The sequence below is a fragment of the Ambystoma mexicanum genome, chromosome 1p (assembly GCF_040938575.1).
Source record: "Ambystoma mexicanum isolate Mex_15411 chromosome 1p, UKY_AmexF1_1, whole genome shotgun sequence".
In the NCBI taxonomy this organism is placed as follows: domain Eukaryota; kingdom Metazoa; phylum Chordata; class Amphibia; order Caudata; family Ambystomatidae; genus Ambystoma; species Ambystoma mexicanum.
The window spans coordinates 996,385,179-996,405,032 of NC_090921.1; the positions used below are offsets into that span (position 1 = coordinate 996,385,179).

At 45.6% G+C, this 19,854-nt stretch overlaps 1 protein-coding gene across 3 annotated transcripts in view; it reads left to right on the top strand.

Moving 5' to 3' along the window:
* The window catches only part of LOC138582951 (purine nucleoside phosphorylase-like), a 268,103-nt gene that overhangs the window by 225,709 nt on the left and 22,540 nt on the right, over positions 1 to 19,854 (top strand). The window lies entirely within an intron of this gene.

Consider the following 19,854-nt stretch of genomic DNA (forward strand, 5'->3'; position numbering starts at 1 on the left):
AATAATCTATCCAATCAAGTACCAAGACGTGACCCCATGCAGCTAAATAATCTATCCAATCAAGTACCAAGACGTGACCCCATGCAGCTAAATAATCTATCCAATCAAGTACCAAGACGTGACCCATGCAGCTAAATAATCTATCCAATCAAGTACCAAGACGTGACCCCATGCAGCTAAATAATCTATCCAAAATCTATCCAATCAAGTACCAAGACGTGACCCATGCAGCTAAATAATCTATCCAAAATCTATCCAATCAAGTACCAAGACGTGACCCATGCAGCTAAATAATCTATCCAATCAAGTACCAAGACGTGACCCCATGCAGCTAAATAATCTATCCAATCAAGTACCAAGACGTGACCCATGCAGCTAAATAATCTATCCAATCAAGTACCAAGACGTGACCCATGCAGCTAAAGTGAAAGGACTCAACGCACCAAAAAGAGGACAAGCGCATTGAAATTAAAAGTGAAATGCTGCAAGTGCAGTGACAAACAGCGCATAGCCATTTAAAAAAATGTATTGGTCATTTTACGTGCCAAATATACAAATGTAATTCACTTCAGGGGGACAAAATTAAGATCCAGGAACCCAGGGTCTGTTTGCCTCAGCAGTCATAGGGCCTGATTCATGGAACGTTTTCCTATGGGATTGCGCCATTATAAAACACTTCCATGAATCAGGCCGATAGTGTTTCCAAAAATGGAACAAACTACGGCTGGACCTTAACAATGGGTAGAAATGCCTTGGAGAGCAAATGCCTGGCCCCCATCTTGGGAGGTTCCCACACATGGCTGCCCGTTTCAAAGAAGTCAGTGCTGTTGCGGTGCTGCACTTGCTTGCAGCGTGTGTGTTTGTCGTGTGTTCTGCTTTTGTGTGTGTGGAGTACTGTAAGGTTTCCAAATGCAAAAGGTCACTCCGAAAATGGCAAATGCGTTTTTTGAGGGCACAGTTTCATTTAGTGCAGTTTTGTGCACATAGGGGCCTGACTTGAAATATATGTGCCGGAAGCAATACCAGGTTTCCTAACTGTAAACCTATATAAATCCACCTAGTATTATAATATCCCCCAAATGGCATGCAGGCACTGGCCCCTTAAAACATGGAAATGCCCCTTACAAGCATGAAAATGGCTAACATAACCCCAGCGATCTATATTGCTAACTGCTCCTTTTTATTTGTTTATTCTTCCCAACCCTATCACGTGCACACCAAACTATTTATCTCCATGCGAGGAAAAAAGAAAACGATGTACTCTAACTGGGTGAACTAATGATGTGGCTTCTTAGCACTACACAAACCTAGCCTAAACGTGTGCTGCCCTTTAAGGGCTCCGCACTGCCCCCTGGTGGCAGAAAGCCAGCACTGCACTACCGTGCACACGTAGCCGAGGAAGCAGCCTGATCTAACAGGTGCTGTGCCTTTAAAGTCCCCCTAGCCGAGCGGCTCCCACCCGGCACTGCCACAGCTTCACCCGGTACTATGGCGATCCCCCTTGGACAGGATGGCTCCGCAACGCTCCGCCAGCCCCCACCCACAGACTCCCCAGGGACACGCCGCATTAACCGGCGAAACCTGGGCCCGCTGATGCTGCACTGTCCACCGACAAACCCTTCTGACAACGACACGCCCCTGGAGTGCCTGGCGTGGTTGCAGGGCACCGGGATGTCACTCCTTCACCGGTAAAGCTGGAGGTGCTTTATCTGCAGCACTCCCTAAAATAGCTTTATATATCCTTTAAAAAAAATATATATATAAATGACCCGCCCGCCCTTATAAACCATTCACCTCTGACAAACTCTCTGCCCTACCACACCACCGCTACCAACCAGGTCCAACGAAGGGAAGGCTCGGGAGCAGCGACCAGGACAAACGCTCGTCCTAACCGACGCCTGTTCCTGAACCTTCCCTGCCCCCTTAAATACCACCTGCGGCGCTCTATGTGCCTGTGCAGCATCCAAATTCACCCCAGGGATAACGCTTGCGCGCTCCTCCCTGGGTCCCTCTGTTGCCGCAGAACATGCAAAGGTGATCTCCTCCTCTTGCCTGCCGTCCCTCCGCAGTAAGAGGTCTCCAAACCCTGCATATTTCCATGTGATCTGGTCTACTGGGATCTGCAGGGGTTGTTAACTGGCATGTAGATCCCACCTGGCTGGGCACGAAGATTCGTGCAGTTTCAGCTTTTGGCCGGCTCCCGGGGTGTCCCTGGATACGTTGGTTCAGTCACAGTGTGAGGTATTTCAGGCCCTTAAGTGTGTCAGGTGGTGGAAGGAACTTGAAAAAAGTTCCCTTAAACTCATGTCATTCGTGGGAATTCTCGGGCCTTTTGATCTCCGTGACACGTTTCTGAAGGTGTTTGATGTAAGTGACAAGTGCGTGTACAAGCAACGTATTTTGATTACACAGTAATCCCTGCTTACGAGTTAGCAAAGCTGACTGTCAGTACTGAACAGGGGCCTAGCAAATGCACGGTATCTCACACCAGATGACAGATGATGTAGATTACCTTTGATAGGCTAGTGGGGAAAACCAACCGGTTTCATTAGAACATGCTGGAGACACCGAGAATGAAATATGCAATACTTGCTGGGGTCCCCATGGAATCTATCTGTTGTAAATAGCACCTATGGTGGCTGGAACCTGACTGCTACCTTAAGGTAATGGCTGAATATGGGCGTTCATGCTCTGGAAAGATCCAGGCTGTTCTCCCACCCAAGCTTGTTGCATCCTAAAAATGATTGAGGGCAGCGTTTTCCCTCCGCATGGACTCAAGGTCCGCTTTGACCCCAACCAGATGGGCGCCCATCTGTTGAAGGGTGGCACTCAAGTCCAACAATCGACGTGCGAGTAACAGACTTGCAAACTGCGAGAAACAGACTCACCAGGCTTTGCACAGGGATCGAGCACAGTGTGACGTAGACCTCAGGCTCCCCTCTGAGGAGTGACATCCACCTCTGGCCAGGATCACCTACGGGAACATCCTGGATTCAGGTGTGAGTGGAGGAAGCAGCAGCATGTGGATAGGAGACCTTCAGGCTGGGCTTCCGGTGTCGGAGGAGCAGGCGAGTTGGGGCTGTGAAGACAAGGAGCAGATGATTAGTTGGACTCTGCGAAATGTCCTTACCAGTTACCCCCTCCTACAACCATAGAGATATGAGTCTCACCTAGTAGTGCAGTACGCTGGACAACACCAGTAACTGGGAGGCCAGTATGACGAGGCCCGGGCTAACCTGGGTTTACTGTGTGACACAGGACAGGATTGGGTTAAAGCCAGGGGGACAAGACAACAAGCAAATGCCTCTTAGGGTACTGGCATAATAAAGGTCATTGGAGAGTATTTGCGTGATGACGCCGCTGCCTTGAAAGGTGAGCTCTACAGTCCATAGGGTTGGTGACAGAGGAGGCAGGTTAGGCTGGAAGACAGAGGGAACAAGAAAATGGCGGCAGCATATGCTAGGATTGTTACCACCGACGTATTCACTCATAAGCAATCCGACACATACATAGTCATGGAAGATACAATGGAATCCCAGAAGTTGTACCGCATGTGTCAGGAGCGAGGGCTGGACACCAAACTACGGGAGCTGGAACGCGGGAGAAACAAAAAGGAGTCAGACTACGTGTCCCAGGAGCGCGCAGTCTGCAAACGAATCCAGGAAAGCCGAGAGGCAGCAGAGCCTCAGGAGGCTCAGAGGGCAGGCTGCTGAGTGCAGAAGCAGTTTGGTGAAGGATCCTTGGAGTAGAGATGACAGAGGAGCAGCGAGACGTTGCTAGTACCGGAGCGAATGCCTTGCATGGCGAGCGTGCTAGTTCAAGCGGTTCCTAAACAGCCACTCGTCACTCTCAGTTGACGCACATCATCTTGCCACATCCAGACAACTGTGTGGCTTGGCAGAGACCATTGGACACAGAACAGACCACATCCATCACTGTTGTTGGGAACACCCTAACTAAAAAGAATTCAGGGCAAGAGAAAATGATAGCTTTCTTGTCCCCGAGTCCAAACAAACCTACTGTGCCATAGAGAAAGAAATGGGCCACTGCATGTTTCTAGTCTTAGGTCTGCAGCCAGTCTTTCAGATTATAGACCGATTACAAACATTACCTCGAAACGTCCCACGCAGGTTAGTCAGGGTAGTTGCTAAGGTGCACACGTTATGGTTTGAAACAGAACATGAACAAGGGTTGACTGGGAGACAGGAGGACTGGTTATCTAGACAACAGTAAACAGAGGGCAGAGGAATCATTCCGGAAGGGCGAGTGTTAACCATACAGGTGCCATACTGAGTACACGAGGCGCAGCCACAAAGGGAGGGCCAATATTGTACATAATGCATAACACAATAAATACCGACGACAGTAAAAGAGCATGACATACAGGGCTGACCTGACAAGAAGAAGCTCCTAACAGGCAGCAGACATTCCAGAAAGTGGCACAGGAGTTTGTCAAGGAAACAAGGTGAGTCTTCCTAAACCGTGGGTTTGCCCCTTCTCGAGGCCTAATACAGCACCTCATTAAGGTCACAGATAAAGGACACCTGGCAGCACCACGGCAAAGGGGAGGCTCCAACAATCATGCCAGTGGCCTATGATCATAATGTTCAAACATACTGGTGGACACAGATGTAGAGATTGCAGTGGGGCTTTGCATAGCCCCCGAATTCAGCCATTAGAGGCGGACAATGCAGCAAGCCCAACTCCTCAGGTTAAAATGTCCATGGGAAAGGGTCAGTCGATGTCACTTGCCCGCTCAGCCATATGGAACAGGAATGCAGCTGGGCAGAGGTTATAGTAGACTACCCCATGAATTGAATTGAACTCGTTTCATTTGGGATATCACAACCCGAACGCCCAGAAACGTAAAGGCACACATGTTCTAGGGAGAAGGTAGCCCCAGAACCTACCTTAGGAAGAAACTTAGAAAAAAGGTTCCCAACCCTATATCGCACAGTATATATGAACAGCCCCTCTTAGCAACCGATACAATATCATTCACGTAAGTCAGCCAACAAAATAGTTTGACTTGTTAATATTTAGATTCAGATTTATTTTACAGACACAGAAACTTAATTCTTGACACATCAGACAATAAAAAGCTATGCTCAAGATCTATACACAAATACATCAATACACGTAATATAGATCCTACAGTCACTGGTCAAAAACAATCTCATTCTTACACGCAAATAACCCATATATTTGTCAGTACATAATAAATTAATAGAGTGACACAGAGACAACATTCATGATATCAAATCTATTTCATCAGCAGTCGACTCTATTTCGGCAACAAGGGCTTTTGATTTTCAATACCCTGGCCTTCTTCAGGACGGTGCCCATATTTCGGGGATCACACACAAAAAAGTGCATATAAAGTATAGAGTTCTCTAAAAATGTATCCAACATAACAATGGGGCCTGTTAACATTATTAAAAGTGAGATGACCATTATTGCCCCTTATTCCTGGATTATTGGTGAAGGAGACCTATTATTACCCCATTTGTCTTTTAACATTCACTCATATAAAGAGGAAACTGAATTACTATCAATTTACCATTTTGTTTTCTGTAAGTAAGACAATGAGAGGCACACTAGTTTCATAAAGAGACCATTCAATGCCTCAAACTTCACTTGACTTTATTCAAAGAGACCTCGACGACGATTAAAAAGAGAAAACGGCGGTCAAGCCTGTATGCAAATGGTAATATATATCACTCTGTGAATCACTCTCTGAATCACTCTGTGAATCACTCTCTGGTATGAATCCAACAATGCACACTTTCAAGAGACTTTTTAAGCTATCCAGTAAATGAATCTATCAGTGAAAATGTGTCCAATTTATTAACTTTCCGTTGGCCTATTGTGTTACTGTAATGCCTTCTAATGGAGGACTCTAATGGAAACAATGTTTATAGGAAAGACACTTTAGAGAAGTCAATATTAACAACAGAATTGTTCTCGAAAAATAGGGTTATTTTAAAAAACATTTCGCTGAAGAATTTAGCCACTGACAATGTGGTTTTGCTCATATCTCATGAGATGGAAGAGTATGTCAGTGACCATAGTGTCAGGAACAAGAATGCAACACGAAGAAGATGACTAATACCACAACCAGGGACACTGGCAAGTTGCCTGGCAAATTGTGTCAAGCAGGAAATCCACCGCTTGCTCAGAGCGCTCCACATGGAAGGAAACGTTGCAGCACATGCATCAAGTGATGCCAAATTGTCCGGGGGGGGGGGGGGGCGGGGCCCATTTCACCTAATGCGAATGCATGGCAGAGTTGTACACATGTTGTTGCCTTTGCTGTACCTGTTCTGCACTAAAAAGAAAGCTGTGTAAAGTTATCATTCGTTCTGGCTGTTCACACTCGTCGTTTGGTGTGAGAGAAGCTTGTGCGGCAAAACCTCGATAGCCTAGCCATCACTGGTGGCAGAGTGAAGGCCAGATGTAGCATCCCTTCCACCCATATTACCTCCTGTGCAGTCCCGAAAGCAGGGGCGTTGCTAGGGGCGGGGCTAAGGGGGCTATAGCCCCTGATCTTTTGGTTGTAGCCCCGGATAGAATCTCAGGAGCTACAGCCAAAAGACTAGCTAGCCCTCAGTCCCAACAGTTCCGACATCAGCTTAGCCCCAGGTCTTTTCCAGACCTAGCAACTCCCCTGCCCGAAAGTCCCCCTCCCGCCCCAAAACTGATCATGCCTGTCCAAGCCCTTGTTATACGATGACATCCAGCTCTCTTCCTTGGTGGCCAAGTGGCCACACTACTTGTTTGGAGCCCCTGAAGAGACACCATGAGCCTCGGTTGCCTGCACTTCTCTGTGGACGAGCCCTGCCTGCTCTCTCCATGCTCCAACCCTCGCTGCTACCATCTGCTGTGCCTGCCGCCAGCCGAAGCGGCATGGCAGTCTGCAGCTGCTCTGTATATAGGGGTAGGGCGCGCGGCTTAGGCATTGCTGACTACGCATGCAAAGTCAATGGACAGGGCACTACAGCATGCCCAGCTGCACGGAATGCTATGCTATGTTATTGAGAGATTTAAGAAGCACAAACATTCCACCCCAGGGCCCCTTCCTACTGTAGAGAGTTAACACAGACATGGGGCCTCATTACAACCCTGGCGTTGGACCATGGTGCTATTAGCACCATGGTCCATGCCGGATTCCGCCATGGTGGATGGCGGATTTACCGCCCCATTCCAAGGTTGGCGGGGCGGTAAATCCCCATTCACCATGGCCCCTTCCCCATTCCCATTTTTGGCCCATAGGGATCAATGGGAATGGGGAAGGCGCTAATTACGGCACCGTAAATTACGGTGCCGTAATTAGCACCAAGGTCCCTTAGCGGGATGGACTTTAACGCCTGCAAAAAGCAGGCGTTAAAGTGTGAATCTGGCGTTAAGGGTTTAACGGCGCCGCAGCCTTTTACGACGCGGTTAACCCCTTAATGCCAGGGTTGTAATAAGGCCCATGATCTAAGCAGATCGTATTTAGATCAGGCTCAGACATGAAGGTTAGCATGATGACTCGAAATTACAGTTCTGGAGTTTTTTGTGAAAAAATTGGACTTAGTTCATTACCTAGGGGCTCATGGAGGCAGGTTTTAGAGGATATGGCTGAAATGAGCTGTCCCGGCACCCCTTTTTCCTGTGCATCAAGATCCTGAGTAGCCCACTGGATAACCACCAAAAGAGGAGGGCTCTGACTGTGGGTCAATCACTCCGGCCTAAGACCAGTGTGGAAACAGTGGCCTTCACTTTCTTCTCCGACTACCGGCAGCTGGAATCGTGCTCGACCGAGGAGCTACTTAAAGATATTCTGCTAAACCTAGCAAACAAGGCTGCTCTCCCGAAAGCAGGCACGAGGACTCCTAGGGACAGCCTTTTCTTTTAGTGTCAGTAGATTTTCTTGTGCAGGTTGCCACTTCAGCAGCCCATCAACAATGTCAGGAAAGAAATTAAATTCCCAGCCTTGGGGCCAGATTGGTTCACCCAAGAAGATGGTACACTTTATCAGCAAGAGGTCCTGGCGGTAGACAAAATACTGCCCTTTCTGGCAGGCGTCATGAAATAGTGACAGGAGCCGCATCTCACTCGCATCGAGTCCATAAAAGGCCAGAAGCTGCCCTCAAAATGGCTTCTGCCGGTATGATGTTGTCGTTGCAGACCAGGAATCACAGAGCCCTATGTTTTAAAGCATCCACTGAAGAGCATTCAGAATGTATTCAAAGTGGGTCAAGAAGCTGCTGATTGTCCTCCCTTTTTAGTTATAATGGACTTAGGCATGATTTGAGGTATGTCTTTGACTTTTTGTGTGCTTATGAGCTATCGGGTCTTTTACTCCATAGGGTATCATCTGTTTTTTATGTGTGTTACACAGCACCCTCAGTGCAGTAACACAGGGGTGCCATAGTGACCCCCAAACATAGACTCCATACCCTGGGACTGACTACTGTCTCCCAGGGCATGTAAAGTCACCATTGACTTTACTAGTCTTAAATTGTGAACAAAACCAGTACAAACCATCATATTGTGGAAGTACTGGAAGAGGTTAATTCGATTGCCCCTGGGATTTCAAGGGGGCACTGTCCAGCCCCCCCTTGTTGAATTTCTGGCTGGTGGCAGTGGTTATCACGCAGAATATTCCACCGGAATATTTCCTATGGGATTTTCCCATTGATTTTAAACACACCACTTTTTGGTGCAATGTTAAAGATACCGCCGGTTTATTTACTTAATATTAAATCAACGGTTGGGTGTTTTTGCCAGAACTCTTTTCTAAAATGGCATTTGTGTCCGTCTCTGTAACTCCAACCAAGGTCGAGTCCTTTGTTCCACTTTTTGGCGGGCTTCTCCACAGAAGCCCTCCAAAAGGTGCCACTCTGCCTGGGTTCCACAGGATGTGTGGGGAGGGGAATTGGCACCCTGGACTGTGTTGCCTTAGCAACCCAAGTCGCACTCTATTCTGATTGGCCTGGTGGTGAGCCGTGTGAGTGACAGCTAGGCTGTTGAATAGGGGTTTTTCTGCATAAAAGCAGGGCCTTTGGGACTGGAACTTCAGAAGTCACCACAGGACCTAAGAATCCGAAGAGGGAAGAAGCTGAGCCATCTGCAACGACGACACCACCAGTGGAGCCCTGCTGCAACAAACTCACCACTTTCCCAACGACAAGAGAAGATCTTCTGCTGGACGAGTCTTCTTCCTTTGATCTGGTGGGATCAACCAGTTCGCCCCTTTCACCTTCCAAAGATGTCTCTTGGTCGAATCACCTGTGCCAAGCACCCCGGCGGCCAGATAGCCAAGCTTCACCACTTTGAATAAAAGGAACGCACCTTTTAACCGATGAACTCCACGGCTGGTTTCATCCCTGGGCAGTGCAACGACTCCAGGTTTCCTCCTTGACGAGATCCTTTCTTCCCCTGGTCGAAACAACAAACTGCAACCACTGCCAGGAAGAACTGCCACCGCTGGAGCTTCCTCTCTCTTTAAGGTACTGTGTTCTGCCTGGCCTCCCTTTCCACGGATTGCTAAAGGTGACCCTTAACTCCTTGGCTTCCCAACTTTGTTGGCCCCATACCTTCTAACTTTACTTCTTGAATCACCCCAACCTCTTTTGAACATTCTGCAAAGACTTTTAGTGCATTTTAAGCTGTGTGATCTTGGGCACATTTCGCTTTGCTCCATTTAAAGTGGGCCTGGCCTATGAACTTTGGCTCTACAGTGTATACTGCCTTTACTCCCTTGCTTTGAACTTCTAAAAGTGTTGGGAACTGTTTTATTTTGATGCCCTGCCTTTTTCTCTCCCTTTAACTTAACTATTGGAGTGCCATCTAGGTTACGCGCTCACATCTGTTTTAACAAATAGTGGTGTTTTAACTCTGACTTGTCTAATAGTTATCAAGGGAGGTGTCTATACTTTACCTGACTGTGTTTTAACTTGCTTTTGATTTAGAGTGCTAGTGTATTTCCTAAAGTGTGTGTTTAAATAAATAATTATATACTTTTGATACAAAGCTCTGGTCAGTGTTTGTTTGCTCTACTGTGTTTTTAGCCCTATTGTCTATACTCTATATACTGCCCTACTCTTCTTGAGAGAGGTCTGACTGCTCAGCCACAGCTACCAGGTAAATCTGGGTGGTGCAGACTGCTACCAATTGGGTTTACTGCTTACTCCTGTAGTCTTAATATTTTTGCAGTGGTCCCCAAGGGAACTGCACAGGATTCTGCCTAACAGTTATAATGGAGCATCAAGACACATTTCGACTGACAGCTTCAAAGGTATCTGGCATTGGTGGCCAGACAGTAACACCTGGGTATGATGCTTGACAATTAACATGTTACAGCTCTTAAATCAGTCTTTTTCATAATTGTATTGCAAACTTTTAGAAGATTAGAATTACACTCCTTTAATGTTTTGAGTGATTAGTTCTGTATATTTTTTGATCGTGTAGTTAATACATCTTGTATATTTTTTGTTGTTGTGTGAATTCAGTAAGGAGAATCTGGGTGGCAACCCATGCAGGGGAAGTGCTTCCAGCTTGTAGCTGGAATCAGTTGGAGGTTTCAGAACTGTGGGCGTGTGATCGCCATCTGGTTTTGTTTGCCCAAGCCCTTATATGTACTGGTATCTTAATTTTTTTGTCACTGGCTTGTCTAATTGTTACACTGTGGTTTTTATCACATAGGTTGCAATTACTTTCTGGAGCAGTTAAATGCTCATTGAAGTTGATGTGCACAGTGGTGGGGAAAGGGGACTTCATTTTGTCATGGAAGGAAGGGATTAGTCCAGAAATGTTGTCTCAGGTTAGGGATCCAAGTCAGCTCTATTCCTCAGAATCTTTTTTTCTGAATTGGAAGCATGAGTAATATTTATTTTATTTATTGAATATTCATAAGCGCACTACATATCAAAAAGCGTTTCCAGGTTATAGGAGAACTGACGATGGGAGAATTGTGATTTTGGTTTAAGATCTTTATTTAGTAACATTTATTTATTTATTTATTTATTTATTTATTTATACAGGGAGGAACAGTGCTCTTTTGATCACAAAAGAAAGTAGAATAGATAAGAAATCAGATTTCACAGGAAGCAGTGAGCACCTTACAATGGGGCATTCTGACCAAGTTCTGGAGGGGAGTAAACAGTCACCAAGGACAATACATAAGTGGACATACATAGATTAAGGACAACCAAAATTGGAAATGTTTAAGTGCAGGTAGGCGGTACAGCCAGTTGTGCTCGGGATGTGACCACGATGGGTGATGTGCTAGAGTGGAGGCAGAAGAAGTGAGGCACAGAGGCAGGTTAGAGGTGAGGGGAAACATGTTAGCTAGCAGGCATATGAGAGGTAGGTTAAGATAGTAACTCAGAGGTGAGGGGGTAGGCTTTTAGTTTGGGTTTGAACAGATCCATGTGGACAGTTTCTTGGATGTACAGGGGAAGAGAATTCCATGCATGTGGAGCAAGAAGAGAGAAAGAATGGAAGCAAGAGGAAACAGAGTGAGGGTGAGGAGCCACAGGGTAGTCAAGGAGGCAGAGCAGCATTTACGAGAAGGCTTGTACAGTTGGATAGAGGAGGATATATACAGTGGTGCCTTACTGTGGACAGATTTGTGAATCGGAAGTAGGTGTGAAGTTAGGGAGTTCAAAGAGAGTCCTGGTAACAAAGTGAATTATCTTGCCAAGCAGACAGAAATCATAGTTGGGGAGACCAAAGAGGATGATGGTACATTAGTCCAGTTTAGAGAAGACAAGAGTGGTTAAGAGCTGCTTGGTGGTGTTGACAGGAAGGCGATACCTGCTTTTATTAATATTTAGGAGGTTGAGAGGAGCTGCTGTTGCAGTTTTGGAGATGAAACTAGAGATGGTGTGATGGTTATAGATGACACTGAGGTTTCTAGCTGAAGAAGAATAGGGATGCCAAGGTTCCCCACCATTCACATATATGGCAGAGAGTAAGGGTGACTAGGAGAGTCAAGCTGTCTGGGGCTGGAAGTAATGGGTGAGTTATTAATTAAGTATGAAGATTGCAGTGTGGTGTACTTTACAGTGCACAGAATTGTTCCCTTAACTCTCTTTGCAGGAATCTAGTGTTATCCCAAGGCAAGATGGAGACGCTGATAATCAGCACTGATTGGCCTTAGGTAATTATGAGGTAGTTTGGAATCTTATCTGAGATTCTAAACTGCCTTTCATTCAACTGGATACCAGAGCAAGTCACAGCAGTTTGAGCTCCAGAAAAAAAAGACATTGAGAACAGCACAAAAACCTTTCAGGCCATATCAACTTTGAGCAGTATCAGAGTTTCTTCGGTCGTAACCAGAGATGGTTTGAGTTCTTGAGCAGTAGAGAACAAGTGAGAAAAATCATTCATTAACAAGTTCCAGTGGTAAGAAGACAGAGAGAATAAGTCATTCCAGCTGCAGTCTTAAGAGAGCTAAGTGAATTTATTTCAGAGAAAAGAAAATGTAGTAAAGAAAGAAACTGTTAGACATTTGAAAGGTAAACTCTGTTTAAGTTAATAGCAGTTAGAAACAGTGAGCGGTGGAAAGAAAATCTTTCTTCCATAATTTGCTTGCGTGTACAGTTTTGAAAAAAGAAATAGAGAAAAAGGACTTTCAGCTTCAAACGCAGAATGTTGGGCAAGGCAATGTGCTTCAAGGACTCTAGGCAGCGCATTATGAACGAGTCAGCGCGGTAAACCCGGGAAGTTTTTTAATTTTTTGAGAAAGAGTACCGTGATGTCACACAGATAAAAAGGAGAGCAGAGGAGCAATTTGTGAACAAAGTATGTTCTGTGAACTCTGATGAACATCTGAGTCAAGGACATAAATTAAAGTTCCACATCATACATTTGAGGTGTAAATAGTTCCATACGGAAGTTAAGATTTCTTAACAGAGATTGAAAGTAAACCAAAGTAGGTTTTTAGATTTAAGAAAATACATTACAATAAGTTACAGCAACCTATCAATGTCTTCAAGAGCCTACCAGCAATAAGGCTTGGGCAACAGGTACTGGGAAGGGTCTAAGGAAATTCATTCATTAGATTGCTAGGGCAGTGTGTACAAGGTGTTAATGTTTTTCTGTGTTCATTTTTAGGTCATTCGAACAATAGCTAATTTCGCAGGAGGTTCTAGGTGGTGTGGGCGATTGAGGAGACCTGTTTTTGTTATTTTATCAACTTCCCATTTCCCCCAGAGTTTGCCAGCTTGGCAATTTTAACGTTAGTATTGTCTGGCATGCAAGCTTGTGGGGTGTGATGGGCAATCAACACTCCTGCAGGAATGAAGAGCTGGCACCTGACAAGGGGTGAGTGTCAGGTGAGAACTGGATAGGAAGAGGAAGAGATGAGAGAGAGCATTAGCAGGGAAGAAGAGCACCTCTGTTTTGCTATAGTTTAACATCAGAGAGTGCAAAGCAATCCAATATTTAATGGCAGAGAGACAGTTGGACATTTTGATAGAGAGATCCGAGAAGAGTTCAGGAAAAGTGAAGAAGATTTGGGTGTCGTCTGCGAAGAGTTGGTACCAGGGACATCATTTGCAGGTTGCCTGGGGTCGCACCTGCGACCTCTGAGGTCCCCCTTACTACCCCTAAAAAAAGTATAAAAATACAAAAACACTTTTTAAAATAATGTGAATCTCCTGGGCTGGGGCCAGTGCCATGTGTTTGTTTCTGGAGTGGCTGGCTTTCTTGTTCAGGCCCCTTAAAAAAACAGGGGGTTCCACAAGTATAACACTTTGAGCAGTGACCCTAAATAAGAAAGAATAGGAATAACAATTTGTCTTTCCAGAATTCTATACAATGATTACTAGACTCATTAAAGATTTATTTTAGGCACACTTCAGGGGGTCACTGATTTAGTTCTTAAACACCTCAAATTCACAATGCAGACAAAAACTTCCAAAACGCATTTAGAGTAGAATAAGCATCCATTTCAGACTATGTAAATGGAAGTTATAGCATGTTTTTTTCTGCCGTTGTCTCTGTTAAGATCATCACAAGACATTTCATCTCGGTGTCCTGGGTCACTTGACAAAATCCTTGTGCCTAAAAGCTTGTGTACAGTGTAGAAATGTTTGACCACAGCACATAAAATGACCCTTGATTTCATTGTACCACAATTAATGCTTTGTTGTAATGTGTCTATCTTTCCTATCTCTGTGGCATGCTGTTCAGGATGTTTGTTTGTTTACATGTATGAGGTAACGAGTGCCAGAGTACGGGATGCCGTGTGAGTGCGCGGCTTTCCGTATACTACTCTAAATTCTTAAATGCACAGTTATGAACCATCTCAATGGTATGTATTTTGCCAACCTCTGAAGCCTGAAAACTGGATCCATACAGGCTTGGCATGGGTCCCAACTTCGCAGCAGACCTGCAGACTAACTGGCCTGCTGTTAAATCTCAGTTACCAGTTTAATGGTATCCACTACAGAGTGTAATTTGCTTTCTGACTTTGAGAACATTCAGACATGTAATTGCACATTTTACTATAGCCCGTAAAATAGCTACAGCCTGTAAGATAGCTCAGTGGGTTGAGTGCTTGCTGCTGCAATGTGTGTGATCTGCATGTTGCAGGTTCGAATGCCATCAAGGCCAACTCAGCCTTTCATCCTTCTGAGGTTGCTAAATGAGAACCAACACAGGCTGTGTGATATTGTATGTATATTCGTTCTATACAAAGCCCTTAAGGCTATATAATAACTCATCATTATCATTTGGCCTTGGACGTATGCTTGCATTCAGAGTATTTTGGTAATATGGGCCTATACACACTGATATTAACGATATATATGGTGATCCATTGTTGTATGAAGTGTACATCACATTACAGTGATATCGTAACCATAGTTTTCGAAGTGTACTTCGGAACTATGCTATGTGATGCCACTTCCTGTTTTGTCAAGGGGGGAAGGTCGTGTTCCATCACTTCCCCTGATGTCACTTAGTGGTGGGGTCAGAGGCGTAGATAGGGTAGGTCCTGTGTGGGGAAGGCCCACCCAAAATCTGTAAATGCCCACTCAGCAGCGTTTTGGGGGCATTTACAGATGTTAATGTCACTACGGTGGGCCCAACTACATTAGCTTCAGACCCCACTTGTTAGAAAATCCTGAATACACCTCTGGGTGGGGTCAAATAACATCACTTCCTGTGATGTCATCAGATGTCAAGGGACGTGTGATGTCACTTCCGCTACCCCTGGCCTTTTGGTGAAATGACGTCCCTGGTTGGTACGTGAACCAAAAGGAGGAGATTAATTCCCCAAGAGCGGAGGTGTAGAGTGTAAAGAGGAGCGGACCCAAGACAGAGCCTTGTGGAACACCAACAGTTAGAGGAGTACGTTGTGAGTTGCTCCAGGAGACAGAGAATTGGCAAGGTGCCAGGTAGGATTCAATCCAGGCAAGGGCTTGATTCTGAATCCCAAGTTGAAAGAGACTATTAACGAGTTCAGAGTGATCGACAGTGTCAAACGCAGCAGACAGGTCAAGGAGAATTAACATAGAGGATATTTTGGAGTGCTTTTCAGAGGCAATGAAGTTGGACGCATTCATGAGAGCAGTTTCCATGGAATGACAGGAGCGGAAACCTGCTTGTAGCGGTTCTCTAAGGTTGTGGATGTCTAAGAAATTTTTAAGATGGTTGAACACAACCCTTTCGAGCACTTTAGAGTAGTACGAAAGGAGAGACACAGGACAAATGTTTGCCAGTAGGTTTGGGTCAACACCTTGCTTTTTAGCGGAATCAAAGGACAGTTTGAAGAGTTCAGCAAAGTGTGAGACCACTAAAGGAGCAATTGATTGACTAGCCATGGAGCAAGAGGGTCTGATGGGGCACAAGATGTGTTAGCCATCTTCAGTAGAGATAAGACTTCTTCAGTATTAGTGTGACTAAAATGGGAGATAGCGGCAGAAGATGATGGTAGAGCAGGCCAAGTGTAGAACATAGGAGGAGGGAGTGTGAGGCTGGTCAGGAGAGAGTCTGTAATTATTGACATTTCTGCAGCAAAGTATTCAACTAGGTCATTAGCTGTGAAAATAGAGTTGACAGTCATAGATTTAGGAGTGAGTTTAGGGTACCCTGTAGCTGACGAGGATGGTTGGAGTGAGAGTCAATAAGGGCTGAGGTTGAATTCCATTTTTCGCTCTATCAATTGAGGACTTGAGAGAGTTCAGGGCACAGAGGTAGAGTTCCAGGTCCTCATGAGAGTGTGTACGCCTCCATTTGCACAGCAGCCGACACATGCCTGTGTGGAGAGAGAGTATGAATGGGGTGACCCATGGTTGAGGATGCTGAGACTTAGGGGTGAAAGTAAGCAGTGGGAGGTGAGTCGAGAATGAGTCAAATAGTAGGGATTGGAAGCTGTAGGAGGCAGTTTTGGTGGAATAGACATGGGGTGTGACGGAGGAGAGTAAGAAGTGTAGGTCAGAGAGAAAGGGTGGAATGACAGAAAGTTTGTCACAGTACTATAAGTGGCTGAGAGAGAGGTGGAGATGAATAAGAGATCCAAAGAGTTACCGCCTATGTGGGTAAGTATGTTATGGATAGAGTGAAGAGCGTGGTCCCAAAGAAAAGATTGAAGTCCAGATTTCTGAAAAGTGGGTGGAGAGGGAAGGTTTAAGTCACCTACGAGAATGAGGTGATGTTTAGTGGAAAGAGAATCAAGGAGTTTCCCAAGATCTTCAAAGAATGGTCCAGCGTGATCAGGAGGACTCTAGAAGGAGATGATGGGAACCGAGTGTGGCGGAGCAATAGTAGAGATGGTGAATTCAAAAGAGGTAGGAAAGTACATGGCATTGGAGATTTGTGAGGCATTGAGACGGAAAGAGGGGAGGTGTCCGTCGCCTCCACCTCTGCTGCTCAGTCGAGAGTGAATGAAGGATTGTTTGGAGTCATATAGGCCCGCCAGAGTGGCAGTGTCAGATGGAAATATCTAGGTTTCAGTGATAGCAAAAAGGTCTAGGGAGGAGAGCTGGAGTGAATATAGTCAGTGATAAAGGGAGTTTTGTTGCATCAGACTGATGTAAGCATCCAGGAATGAGATGCAGACACCTAGCTCATAGGGTTGGGAATAGACTTTTATTCAAAATAAAAGGAGTTGATAAATGCCTCCCTGCCCTACTCTATGACGTATTTCCCTACCTCAACCAAAGCTAAAGGTCTGTCAGATGTCAAAATGTCCAACACAAATGTTCCCAATGGATAAAGTTCACAGTTCCAGGGGAATACTCCCTTCCCCAGGTTTCTCTCTACAAGATACTTTAAACTCCATACTCCTAAGGGTATGAAACTTTCTCAGACTTCTCTGGTCAGCAAAACAACCTGTATATAAAACAACTTACCTATTAGTCCCAACTTCATAGGATACCTGGTCTGCTCCCCTGCCAGGTTTATTCTCAACTTTATTATAACTCTTTACTCACAGTCTAGGCTTTGGCCTGGCATGTTCACCTACCAGTGCTTCCTCATGTGATTCATTTTAAACACTTACCAACTTAACTTTGCCTGGTATACTCTCTTGCCAGGACTTTCTCATGTGCTTCACTTGATACACATGTACACTTGACTTTGCCTGGTATACTCTCCTGCCAGGGCTTTCCCAAGTGTTTCCACTTTACACACTTGCCAACTTGACTGTGCCTGGTATACTCTCCTGCCAGGACTTTCTCGTGTGCTTCACTTGACACACTTACAAACTTGGCTTTGCCTGGTATACTCTCCTGCCAGGGCTTTGTAATGTGTTTCACTTACTTCACATGCATACATACATACATACATACATACATACATGCATATATGACACACTTGCAACCTTGACTTTGCCTGGTATACTCTCCTGCCAGGGCTTTCTCGTGTGTTTTACTTGACAAACTTGCAAACTTGACCTTCTCTGGTGTACTCTCCTGCAAGGACTTTCGCATGTAATTCACTCTATAGACTTGCAAACTTGTATATATCTTGCATTCATTCTGTTAATCCCTTCATATTCCCTCTCACGTGTTACATTTATTCTTATTTATCCTTGGAAAGGTTCCCAAAACATCCTAGTGTCCCAGTTTCCTTCCTGAGGACTCACCGGCTTTTCAGTGGCTTTCTGTGGCCTTCTTGGACTTTCCCACTTCAGGGGCTGATGGACTTTGGCATCCTTCATGGCTCCTGCTCACCTGCTGTGTGCTTCTCCATTTTGGGTGGTGTTTTTCCTCATCCTCTCATGGCTTCTAAGTGGTGGACCTGTCCCTGCAGTCTTCTTCCTCGTACCTTCTCCCTGAACCGACTGACTCCAGAGGCTCCTCTGCAGTACAGTACTCCCTCAGGCGATACGAAGAGGATAAGGCATTGCCCGGCAGCGTCTGTCACGCGCTTCCAAGCCGGTGCTTGGAAAAGGTAGCTCTTTTTGCATAGGAAACTCTTTCCCTGGTTCTCCCCAGTGAGGGAGCCTCCAGCTTCCTTTGGGCTGTGGCACTCTGTTGGTTATCTTTCCTTTTAGGTGCTATAGCAGTCCTCTGGGTTCTCCCAGCACTTCCCAGTTCTCCACTCCACAAGCAGTTGGGGGCATGGGATCCCCCTTCTCTCCTTTGGAACAACAGTTCAAAGCCCTTGCTTCTGCAACAAATAATTCATGTTCCCTGGTCCTCGAGGGAGGGCCTCTCGCATACTTCCTGTGTGTTTCCTTGCTTTTAAACTGGCCTTCCCCAATAGGATTTGGGGAAAGGCTAGACTGTGGTATGTGGTTCTTACAAGTAATCCTCATTCCTCCATACTTCTTCCACGTCACAGTACTGATCTTATCACAGTACTTTTTAGGGGAATGGTAGGATACGTATTACTTATGAGCCTATTAGGCAAGGGATTGTTCTTAGCAAAACCACAAAACATACAAGAGATGTCAGTTGGATGTAGGTTGCTTTTATCAACTGGATAAGGTGAATACCAGAGGTCGAAGTGGGCGGGAGCGGTCGGGAGCAGTGCTCCCATACCTTTTAATTTGAAGTTTCACTGTTCCTCTACTTTTATTTTAAAAAGAAACCGTTCTGGAGCGGTTTTTTTTAAAAATAAAAGTGTAGGAAGAAGTTGAAGCTTGCACTTCAGTGCACTGCACTGCACATTCCCATAAATAGCAGGTGTGTTTGGGGGGTTTGGATTGTGTGTGGGAGGGGATGCAGGGACGGGGTTTGTGGGGAGCGGGGCAGACCAGCAGAGAACATAGCTCCTCTACTTCTTTTGGTACACTTCGACCACTGGTGAATACCATGTCTCATCTGGCAAGTCACACTTACTTCCATAAGGGTTGTCTCCCACTCTGTGATCCTCCCTCAAATAGCCACCCCCAGGGTTTGGATGAGAAAGCATCTACCTCACCCTGACCACATGAGGGAAGGTTCCTCCCACGGAGGCAGTGATAATATTGCCAGATTCATGACACTGAGCATTCCACAGTGCAATGTTCAGTTGATGCAGTAAGGAAGAGTAGAGAATTTGAGTCTCAGATGAAGAGAGACGAGCTGGATAGGTTAGCTGTTAGAAGAGGTATGGTCAGCTCATCGTCTTTGTTTGTTGGAAGCAGATGGAAGAGAGATGGAGTAGTGGGAGTTTCCAGTTGCCTGTTTCATAATAAGGATAGGAAAGGAGTACCTTGTAGTGTGATTGGAGAAAGCCGAGGGAGAGGTATGTAGGAGGAGCAGCAGGAGGAGCAGGACTGAATGCATTATAGGTGAATAGCCCAGTGTGGAGAACAGCACAGTAATTTGGAATCTTGGGGTAATCACAGGTGCAGCAGGGAGCAAGGCCAAGGCTCATAGGCAAAAGAGGCTGGACTTCATCCTTAGCATTTCTGCACTTCACAGGGAC